The following is an 11,681-nucleotide window of genomic DNA, read 5'->3' on the forward strand; positions in this document are numbered from 1 at the left end:
TCCCCTATGTTGTGCTCCTCTCCCCTATGTTGTCCCCTTATAGATGTCCCTCTCCCCCCCTTCCTTATAGATGTCCCTCTCCCCCCCTTCCTTATAGATGTCCCCCTCTCCCCCCCTTCCTTATAGATGTCCCTCTCTCCTCCCTCCCTTATAGATGCCCTCCTCTCCCCCCTTCCTTATAGATGCCCCCTTCTCCCTCCCTTATAGATGCCCCCCCCTTCCTTATAGATGTCCCCCTCTCCCCCCCTTTCTTATAGATGTCCCCCTCTCCCCCCTTCCTTATAGATGGCCCTCTCTCCCCCCCTTCCTTATAGATGTCTCCCTCTTTCCCCTTCCTTATAGATGCCCCCTACTCCCTCCCTTATAGATGTCCCCCTCTCCCCCCTTCCTTATAGATGGCGCTCTCTCCCCCCCTTCCTTATAGATGTCCCCCTCTCCCCCCCTTCCTTATAGATGCCCCCTTCTCCCTCCCTTATAGATGCCCCCTTCTCCCTCCCTTATAGATGTCCCCCTCTCCCCCCTTCCTTATAGATGTCCACCTCTCCCCCCTTCCTTATAGATGGCCCTCTCCCCCCCCTTCCTTATAGATGTCGGCCTCTCTCCCCCCCTTCCTTATAGATGTCCCCCTCTCCCCCTTCCTTATAGATGTCCCCCTCTCCCCCTTCCTTATAGATGTCCCCCTCTCCCCCTTCCTTATAGATGTCCCCCTCTCCCCCCCCTTCCTTATAGATGTCCCCCTCTCCCCCCCTTCCTTATAGATGTCCCCCTCTCCCCTCCTTCCTTATAGATGTCCCCTCTCCCCTCCTTCCTTATAGATGGCCCTCCTCTCCCCCCCTTCCTTATAGATGCCCTCCTATCCCCCCCTTCCTTATAGATGCCCTCCTATCCCCCCCTTCCTTATAGATGCCCTCCTCCCCCCCCTTCCTTATAGATGTCCCCCTCTCCCCCCTTCCTTATAGATGCCCTCCTATCCCCCCCTTCCTTATAGATGCCCTCTTCTCCCCATCCCCCTTATAGATGCCCCCTTTTCTCTCCCCCCCCCCCCCGGAAAGCAGGTTTAAAAAAAACAAACTCACCTTACAACGCGCTCCCCCGTCGAGCCTTTTTCCTGTCAGTCCCCCGTCTGATGCGCGGCTGCCGGGGGCGTCGCGTCCTATCCCCGACAGCGCGCGTATCATAGAGCTCTCTGTGGGCTTGTGCTGCGGCCGCGACTTCCGGCACACAGAGAGCTCTATGATACGCGCGCTGCCGGGGATAGGACGCGACACCCCCGGCAGCCGCGCATCAGACGGGGGACTGACAGGAGCACTGTCGGTCGGTCCCGTGCTCCTCCTGGCCCAGTGACTCCTTTTCCCTATGGTTGGGGAAAGGAGTTGCCGGGTCAGGAGGAGCACAGAACCCGCGTCACGGGCCCCCTGATGCGGCGGGGCCCCGTAGCAGCCGCTATGGCTGCTACGGCGGTAGTTCCGCCAGTGATAAAGCCTATGGCTTGACCACACAATGGGGGAGATTTATCAAACTGGTGTAAAGTAGAATTGTCTTAGTTTCCCCTAGCAACCAATCAGATTCCACTTTTCATTCCTCACAGTTTCTTTGGAAAATGAAAGGTGGAATCTTATTGGTTGCTAGGGGCAACTGAGACAATTCTACTTTACACCAGTTTGATAAATCTCCCCTAATGTCTTTTTTTTGCCCATTTGGCGGCCATTTTATTCCCCAAATAATGGTTGTAGTTTTGACATAACAATCGTTATTCAGCCACGTAATGAAGGCTGTCAAAAAAGCCACTGGAGTCAAATTCCAAGCGTTTGGATTTGACTATATGACCTAGAAAGAGAGCAATTGGAAAAAGAGAAAAATGGAAATGGAGCATAGAATCATTAGGAACAAACACAATTTGAATAGTGATATGAATGGCCATAAATAAAAAAAATGAAAGCATGAATGAAATCACCCCACAGATAGGAGAAATAAATAGGAGGATATGACTTACCTGAAAGGTTAACCGTATTTTCCAGCGTATAAGACTACTTTTTAACTCCGAAAAATCTTCACAGAATTTTGCATTGGCTGGGTCCTTCCCGGAGGGATATCTGGCTAGTCCTGTGTTTCGAGACTCTTTGATGAGACTCCACAGGCTCTTCTTTTGCATATACATCTTATACGCTGGGTATGGTTGCTGCATACGGTGGAGGAGCTCAAAAATGTCCGCATCCCCACCATATGCGGTGACTCCTTTAAAAAAAACAAATCAGTCAACTGACCTGTGACCCGTTACCAGCAGCTATGCGTCTCCCGTCATGTTTCCGCACGTTCTTTGATAAGATGCTCGGCTGCTGGGAGAGCTTCGGGAGAATGACAGGGGCTTTGGGGACTTCCAGCGCCTCTGCCATTCTCCCGAAGCTCTCCAGGCAGCCGAGCGTCTGAGCTTTTCCAATGAGACGATCGGCTGCCGGGAGAGCTTCAGGGACCTTCGGCACATCGGGAATGTGACGGGAGATGAGCGGCTACCGGGAACAGGTCACAGGTGAGTTGAATTGTTTTTTTTTTTAATTTTTAACTTCAGTTAACCCCTGCCTGACCACAGCAGGGTTCCAACTAGTAAACCCTGCTGTGGTCAGGCAGGGAGTTAACATTTTTCTGCGTATAAGGCGAACGCCTAAAAAACTTAAAAGTCAGGGGTCATCTTACACGGCCAGTCATCTTATGTGCCGCAAAATACGGTACTTAGATAGAGCAGAGGCTGAAGACAAATTAAGTAAAGTGTTAAAAGAGGTGGAAGAATTGAAAACGGGTATTGGGAAAATAAATGCCCGAATGGTTTAAGGAGGATTGAGGATAGTAGGGTTACCAGAAAAACTGAAGGGAATGGCTGTGCAAAGTTCATACAACAATGGTTAAGAGAGAGGTTTGGTGATGAAGGATTGTCTGAACCCTTTTGTGTAGAACATAGGGTAGAACACATTGTGCATAGGGTAACAAATCAAAGAAATGTTGGTGGTGGTGGTCAACTCCTTATAATATCAAAAACATTGCTATAATGATCAAAAGTTCATTCTCTGGAAAGCCAGAGGGAAACAATGAATAGATTAGTTTTAGTTTTCCTATTTTCTGATTATTCTGTCACAACCCAGATGCAGAGGGAAAAATACTTTGAAATCAAGAAGACACTTAGGAGCTTGAGTTTAAAATATGTTTGTAGAATAAATGTATGTATACCCTGCAAGGCTTAGGGTGATTGATGGTTGATGCGACTGATTGGCTAGAGACTAAATGAACCCTATGAGGTGGATTTCACATAAGTTAAAGTATCAAGAGGGTCCCAGGAGTGAAATCACTTTTTAATGTGTGGGTATAGGGGGAGGGGGCGCTTGTGTTCAGGTGAAGGGTGTTATTTTTTTTTCTCCTTTTTTTTTTTTTTTTTGTAATGGTTGTACAATGGTGCCTTGGATTACAAGCATAATTAGTTCCGGGACCGCGCTTGTAATCCAAATCCACTCTTAAATGAGAAACAGCTGAGTATGTGATATTATAAGTTACTGTATAGTATAGCAATTAGCATGTGGAGTATAATGTATAATAAGGGCATACACTTGGAAAACAGCAGCAGTTTGTAGATACAGGATGGAACCACAAATTCCCCATAATGCAGTAGCGTAGTACAACAGGGTAGAATAGAGAAGCAGGGCTGCTGTCAGAGGTCTGTGTCGTCACATGACAGCAATGGGGAAGAGGTGTGTGTTCAGCATGAACCTCTCAGGAAGTGAGAATCAGGAAGTGAGCTGTGCAGGAGGACAGTGACAGAAACTTTATATACAGCACTGTGTATAGCTGAGCATACCTCCCAACTTTTGAGCAGAGGAAAGAGGGACAGTCACGGCAATGTGCCAACCCCCCCATAGCCACACCCCCAGTAGCCACGCCCCACACAACCGCATCACCTGTTACCATTACATAAGAAACAAATATTATCACCAGATCTTCACTACATAGTGACTTATACCCCCCTTATACCATCACAACATAACATCCAGTATACACAGAGCAGTACTCTCCCTCAGCATTGACCATATAGTGGTAGATGAGGCAGTACACAGAGCAGTACTCTTCCTCAGCAGTGACCATATAGCGGTAGATGAGGCTATACACAGAGCAGTACTCTCCCTCAGCAGTGACCATATAGCGGTAGATGAGGCAGTACACAGAGCAGTACCCTCCCTCAGCAGTGACCATATAGCGGTAGATGAGGCTATACACAGAGCAGTACTCTCCCTCAGCAGTGACCATATAGCGGTAGATTAGGCAGTACAGCTGCAGACCTTATAGGTGATTGTATTGCAGGTATTCGGTGACTCACAGGGGACGTCTTCTCTGCTTCAGTTTTATGTTTCTTGCCATCTTTCCCCTCCCCCTGTGCAGCAGTCCCCATAGAGTATAGCCCTCCCCGTAGCAGCTCTGACCCATTCCTGTGCAGGAGCCCCCCAAAAGCACATAGTATAGCCCCCACATAATATAACCCCTCCTTTTTAGCCCCCACATGGTATATAGCATGCCCCTATGTTGTATGCCTCTTAGTATCCCTTTAGTACCCCCTTAGTACGCCCTTAGTACCCTCTTAGAATGCCTCTTAGTACCCCCTCAGTATGCCCTTTAGTACCCCCCTTTTACCTTCTTAGTACCCTCTTAGTATGCCCTTTAGTACCCTTAGTATGCCCCTTAGTACCCCCTTAGTATGCCCTTTAGTACCCCCTTAGTATGCCCCTTACTACCCCCTTAGTACCCCCTTAGTATGCCCCTTAGTATGCCCTTTAGTACCCCCTTAGTATGCCCCTTACTACCCCCTTAGTATTCCCTTTAGTACCCCCTTAGTATGCCCCTTAGTATGCTACTTAGTACCTTCTTAGTATGCCCCTTAGTACCCCCTTAGTATGCCCCTTAGTATGCCTCTTAGTACCTTCTTAGTATGCCCCTTAGTACCACTTTAGTATGCCCCTTAGTACCTTCTTAGTATGCCCCTTAGTACCTTCTTAGTATGCCCCTTAGTATGCCTCTTAGTACCTTCTAAGTATGCCCCTTAGTACCCCCTTAGTACCCCCCTTAGTATGTCCCTTAGTATGCACCTTTGTACCCCCTTAGTATGCCCCTTAGTACCCTGCTTAGTATGTCTGCCCCTTAGTACCTTCTTAGTATGCCCCTTAGTACCTTCTTAGTATGCCCCTTAGTACCCCCTTAGTATGCCTCTTATTACCTTCTTAGTATGCCCCTTAGTACCTCCTTAGTATGCCCTTTAGTACCCCCTTAGTATGCCCCTTAGTACCCCCTTAGTATGCCCCTTAGTACCCCCTTAGTATGCCCCTTAGTACCTTCTTAGTATGCCCCTTAGTACCTTCTTAGTATGCCCCTTAGTACTCCCCTTAGTACCTTCTTAGTATGCCCCTTAGTACCCCCTTAGTACCCCCTTAGTATGCCCCTTAGTACCCCCTTAGTATGCCCCTTAGTACCTTCTTAGTATGCCCCTTAGTACCCCCTTAGTACCTTCTTAGTATGCCCCTTAGTATGCCCCTTAGTACCTCCTTAGTATGCCCCTTAGTACCCCCTTAGTATGCCTCTTATTACCTTCTTAGTATGCCCCTTAGTATGCCCTTCAGTACCCCCTTAGTATGTCCCTTAGTACCCCCTTAGTATGCCCCTTAGTACCCCCTTAGTATGTCCCTTAGTACCCCCTTAGTATGCCCCTTAGTACCTTCTTAGTATGCCCCTTAGCACCCCCCTTAGTACCTTTTTAGTATGCCCCTTAGTACCCCCTTAGTATGCCTCTTAGTACTCAATCTCGTGGAGCTTCTGGTGCAGACTTCCATAGTTGCCAACAGTATGACCTGCCACGCCCCGCCCCCATTTCGGTAAGCCCCGCCCCCGGTGCCCACCACAGCGCTAACTAACCAGCAGAGTACACAGGGCCAGAGTACGCCGGGGCCGGGGTGGGGGCCAGTGGGACATATGGGGGCCATTCCGGGACAGCGGGACATCACCCCAAAACCGTGACTGTCCCGCTGGATCCGGGACGGTTGGGATGTATGTAGCTAAGAGTTAGTGCAGGCAGGTTATAGCAGCAGTGTTTATACCTGAGTGTAAGTGCAGGCACATTATAGCAGGAATGGAGAGGATGGGAAACACGAGGGGACCCTATGCGTTTTTTTTTTAAATTTATTTATTTAAAAAAAAAACGCATAGGGTCCCCCCTATTTTTATAACCAGCCGGGTTAAAAACCAAACGACAGCAGCCTGATAACACCAGGGTGGGAAGAGCCATTGGTTTAGGCCCTCCCCAGCCTAAATCTTACCAGCCTGCTGCCGCCCGGTCCAGGAGCGCCAATTTTGACGCTCCGGGACCACTGGCACCCGGCTCTTCCCAGTACCCCTGGTGGCATTGGGTACTGGGGTAATAATAGGGGGTTAGTGTTAGCCATTTTATACCCGCTAACACTAGGCCCCAACTTAGTAATGGATTCCGTCTATTAGACGGCTTCCACTACAAAGTCTATAAAGTAAAGAAATAAAGACAAGACACAAGTTAAAAAATTTTTTATTCAAATAAAAACACCCCCACACCCCTCATTGACCATTTTATAAAAAAAAAAACATTAAAAAAACGCTGGTCATCGACGTAGTCCACGGAATCCGACGTAATCCCCAGGATACCGATATGTGAAAAACAAAAAGGGAGAAACACACAAAAAACACAAACAGGAGCACAACACCCATCATTGTGAGCGGTGTTGTGCACCTTACAGTATGCAGCATCTTTACAGATCGCTGCTTACAGTCTGGCCCCCAAGGGGTTAAGGGAGGATGTATTGCATCCCCCTTAACCCCTTGGGTCCAGACTGATGTCAGACTGCACCCATCCCAGCAAGGAAGGGGTTAACTGACCCCCCCTTCTTTGCTGGGAGGGGTGCAGTGCTGGGGAGGGGGTGGGGAGAGCTCTATACTCACCCCGATGTGTCCTCTTCGCTGGTCCGCAGCACAATGAAGTCACTGTGCTGCGGACCGGCTCATTATATGTGCGCTGAGCTGATCAGCCAATCAGCTGAGCGCACATATAATTCTAAATGTTTCTTCTAATAATGCTATTGTGATAACATAATTAGAAGAAACATTTGATGTTTTCATTAAAGTAAAGTGATGATTAGTACAGAATGCTCTATTGCCGGCATATGAATTAACGGCTTAATGGAGCTTCCTGTACTAATTAATATTTAATTAATAAAACACATTTTCGATGAAATAAATTCAGTTTCGTTGTTCAATAATTTAATTCTAACGAATCCATCATTGTGCAATTAAATATACTGTCAAAAAATAAATATATATATAAATATACATTTATTTATATATCTATTTATTTTAACAGTATATTTAATTGCCAAATGATGGATTCGTTAGAATTAAATTATTGACCAACGAAAGGGACTTTATTACAAAGAAAATGTGTTTTATTAATTTAATATATTAACTATTAGAGGCATCGGCATTCGGCATCATTGCCGGCTATTTTTGAAGTACTCCGTACGGACCGCCTGTCACTCCTCGGCCGCATGTCCAGCCACAAACAATGGTCTTGTTCATTTTTTACGGGTCCGTTTACGATCGGGCCGTAGATTCATACATAGTGTGCACTGTGCAGCCGTATATCCTATACTTTCCAGCGTACGCATGAACCACCAAAAATACCGCCGCACAATTACAGCCGCAAATACAGCCGCACAGTTACATAGTCTGAACCTGGCCTTAACATGTTCTTAAATCGTCGTTCACAGATCGTTTCGTGTAAACAGTCTTTCACCGATTTACCCTATGGAAAAGATGGGCTTAAGCGATCTGAAAAATGATCGCAATAACGATTTTTCTAATGATTTATTCATCTGATTGCTGATCGTTATAAAACCCAAATCATTGCTTCAAAATTGTTAAACGATCGATTGGGCGAATTATTGCTCCGTGTAAACGCAGCATAATGCTGCTGAGTGAATTCAACTCCTGGCAGTGGGCCTCAGCAGAGGTGGGCTCAAGGGTAACTAAGCCCCTGTGCTACCCTGGTAGCTAAAATTTTGATTTTAGAACGCTCCCCAAAAAGACTAGATTTATCCATCTGAGGACAAACAACTGTCTAATTTGCCGATAGCAACCATTTACAGCTCTTTATTTTAGAGGCAATCTGAGACATAAAACCTGAGCTGTGATTGGTTACTGTGGGCAAACCACGCAACGTTTGTTCTCAGATTTTAAAAAATCTGGTCTACTGTTTTTCTGTCACTCTACATGTGGTTTCCCTCATTTTAATTCAGTAGCTGGGTACAAGTTCAAGCTCATGACAACTCCATTAAAGCAAGCATCATAAACAAATGTCAAAAGTCCCATAGACTTGCAAGTGTATAACAATGTAAGTCTATGGGACCTCTGGCAATTCTGTATACTGCTTGCTTTAGCATAGGATGTTGTTGAGGGTTTGGACTTGTACCTTGCTGGCGCAATAAAATGAGAGGTAGAAGTGCAAGAGACCTTTTCCTGGCAATATTTGCTAAAAAAAAAAAAAAAAAATCAATTTTAAAAAATCAGTTACAGCCTAGATGACTAGTTGCCACCCCTCTCCTGTCCTCACGCAGTGGAATAAAACTACTTTTTTCCTGCTGTAAAGCTACCACCATGTAATGCCAGTAAAAAAATGTCTGAAAGTTTGAAAGGATCAATCCCCAAACATGACTCAGATTGCATAGTGCTGATAATAGGGTACTGTATGGGAGTGGTATAAGTTTAATATATTTACTTTGGGCAGTTCTGTTTTTGTGATATAATTCACTATGGCTTGTGTACTTGTAGTACACCCGTCCTTTTTCTTACTCACTGTTATTATAACTAGTGTGTTTCACCATTGGTATTTTTTTTGTTTTTGTTATATCATTTGTGCTGTAAATATTGCTTGTATGGTCCTCTTTTATCTTTTCAGCTAATAAAGGGCAATGTTCATTACATTTCTCATTACAATAAATCAAAGTATATGTGCATATTACTTTCACTACTGTTTAATGATGACTTGCTTTTATACAGTATGTAGTCAGCTAAAACAGCTAGCTTTTTCAAGCAAAGCCAGAACATTGGTTTGGCCTTGTATTTAAACATTTGGGTTTGGCCATAAAAGGATAATGTGCCAGTTTTTAAAGTTGTAAAGTGGAATTTCAAGTGACTAAAGTGGTCCAGAATAGGGTGAAGTTTATGGCTATTATAATAAAGAAAATAATACACTGCATGTATAGTTGTTGCTTAGATACAGCAAGTTTGCAAAATACAAGAGAAGCGTAGACATAGTAAAGATATCAATCTTAGTAAACGTACCTCATACTGTTTTTAACAAAAACATGATGGTAAAAAAGACTGATATATATTGGATAAAATAAGTCTACATACCGCTGGTAAAATGCCAGGTTTTTGACATATAAAAATTAGATATATTAGTTCAGATTTATTTTCCCCATTCAATATGAACCAACAAACTGAAATAAATTAGACGGGGGTGGAGGGGGGTTGGAATAAAAATAACAAAACTAAAATAACATGGTAGCATAAGTGTGAATACCATCTTATAATAGGGATAAGGTTGGGTTTAAAATTAGCCAATTACATTTAACTAAAGATGAGTAAACTTTTGAAAAGTTTGGTTCGATCGGTTCGCTGAACTTTATCACAAAGATCGGGTTTGATCCGAACCAATCTGATTGCAGCTATATTAGTGTTAGTATTAGAGTATAGGCAGCATATGGTATTGACTGTTTCAGTGGATAAGTGTTGTAAAATGACACCTTCTTTCAAGACAGCAGTGCAGCACCATTTTAACAGCGGTCATCCCAGCCTTGGGGCCTAGCTGCATGGAGCAGCATGTCATCTCCGCATGCAGGATAGATCCGATCACTAGAGGGGGTACACAAGCAACCTTCTTAGAGTTAAAGCAACTCTGTACCCAAAATCTGTCCCCCCCCCAAAGGTTTGTATCTTTGGATAGCTGCTTTTAATCAAAGATATGCCCTGGGGTCCGTTTGGCAGGTGATGTAGTTATTGTCCTAAAAAACAACTTTTAAACTTGCAGCCCTGTGCCCAACGGCCGTAGCTTGGAGTATCTGTGCCCTAACTTTGCACCACCCCTCCGTCCCTCCTCCCCACCCTCTTCACCATTTTTTCTATTCCTCTGCAGTGAAAACTACACAGGTGCCTTAACGATCCAGCCCATGTGCCCGGCTGACACAGGTGATGAATAGTAGAAAATCTGCCTGGAGCATACCTAATAATGAAGAGGGTGGGGAGGAGAAACAGAGAGGCTGTGCCTAATACATACACAATCTAGGCCACGGCTGTTGGGCACAGGGCTGCAAGTTTAAAAGATCTTGGATTAAAAGCAGTTATCTGAAGGCTATTTAAGGAGGCTTCCTGCATATGAGCTCTGCTTGAGCATCAATGTCTTTAGGTCCTGCTAAGGTGTTCCTGTGTTTCTGATACAGTGTTCCTGCACTTTCTGGCTTGGTCCCTGTGTTCCTCCTGTGGTGTTTCCATGTTCTAGTGCTCCTGATGTCTGGTCCTGCATTTCCAGTTGGTTCCTGTATTCCTGCTTGTTCCCATCCTCAGTGTGAACCTGACCCAACCTGTGTTTACATCTGTTCCTGCACCAGGTTTGCACAGCGAAGGAGGGAGTATTCTCCCAGCACTATTGGTGCTGAGATCGCACTTATCGAAGCACATATAGGTTTAACTGCCGAGATCCAGGCAGTTGCGGTGGGTGCTGGGCTATCAATGACAAAAGATCTTCCCCCCTGCGGATGTCATCCCAGTCAAGTACTGGCATAAAGTGCATTTCGTAAAAAGAGGGCACCTCAGTTGTACTTAAGGCCACAGTGGAAGTGGTACTAGAATTAGTGACCACCAGTTCCAGGACTGGTTTGGCCGATGTGGAAACAGGAGCTTTCCCAATTAGTACCCTGGCTGGGATTAGTTTCAGGAGGAGTTTTGCCCTGCTCTGGTGTTAACAGCCATCTCTTCCTGTTTCTTAGCCTTGACCGGAGTTCCTCACTGACTGGTAAGTATGTAGCATATCTCCTGTTCCATATTCTTTGCATGTCGGGGGTCATGATCTGACTGCGGCATGTAAAGAGTTAGGGTACTATTACTTGGAACGATAATCGGCCGAATCAGCCCAATTCGGCCGATTTTCGTTCCGTGTAATAAATACAACGATCAGCCGATGACAACGATCATCAGCTGATCATTGATATAGGTTTGAGCCTATAATTGTCGGGCGCCGACCGTGCATCGCTACGTGTAATAGCAGTGTGCACCCAGCGGCTGACGATATACATTACCTATACAGGCTGCAGGGCTCCTCTTGCGGCCTTCTCCCCGGGTCCCTTGCGCTCCCGCTTCAGAGTGGCCTGTCTGAGCTGAGAGGCCGCTCTGAAGCTGGAGCACGTGGGACCCTGGGAGAAGACCACAAGAGGACCCCTGCAGCCTGGACAGTTAATGTATAAAGTTAAGCAAGGGCTGGAAGGACATCGGTAACGATGTCCCTGCAGCCCTTGATAAACGATAATCGAGCCATGTAATTTGCCCAGTAAATGGGCGCCGATCTAGCAGATCGGCGC

Source organism: Dendropsophus ebraccatus, chromosome 1, assembly GCF_027789765.1.
Source record: "Dendropsophus ebraccatus isolate aDenEbr1 chromosome 1, aDenEbr1.pat, whole genome shotgun sequence".
Classification (NCBI taxonomy): Eukaryota; Metazoa; Chordata; class Amphibia; order Anura; family Hylidae; genus Dendropsophus; species Dendropsophus ebraccatus.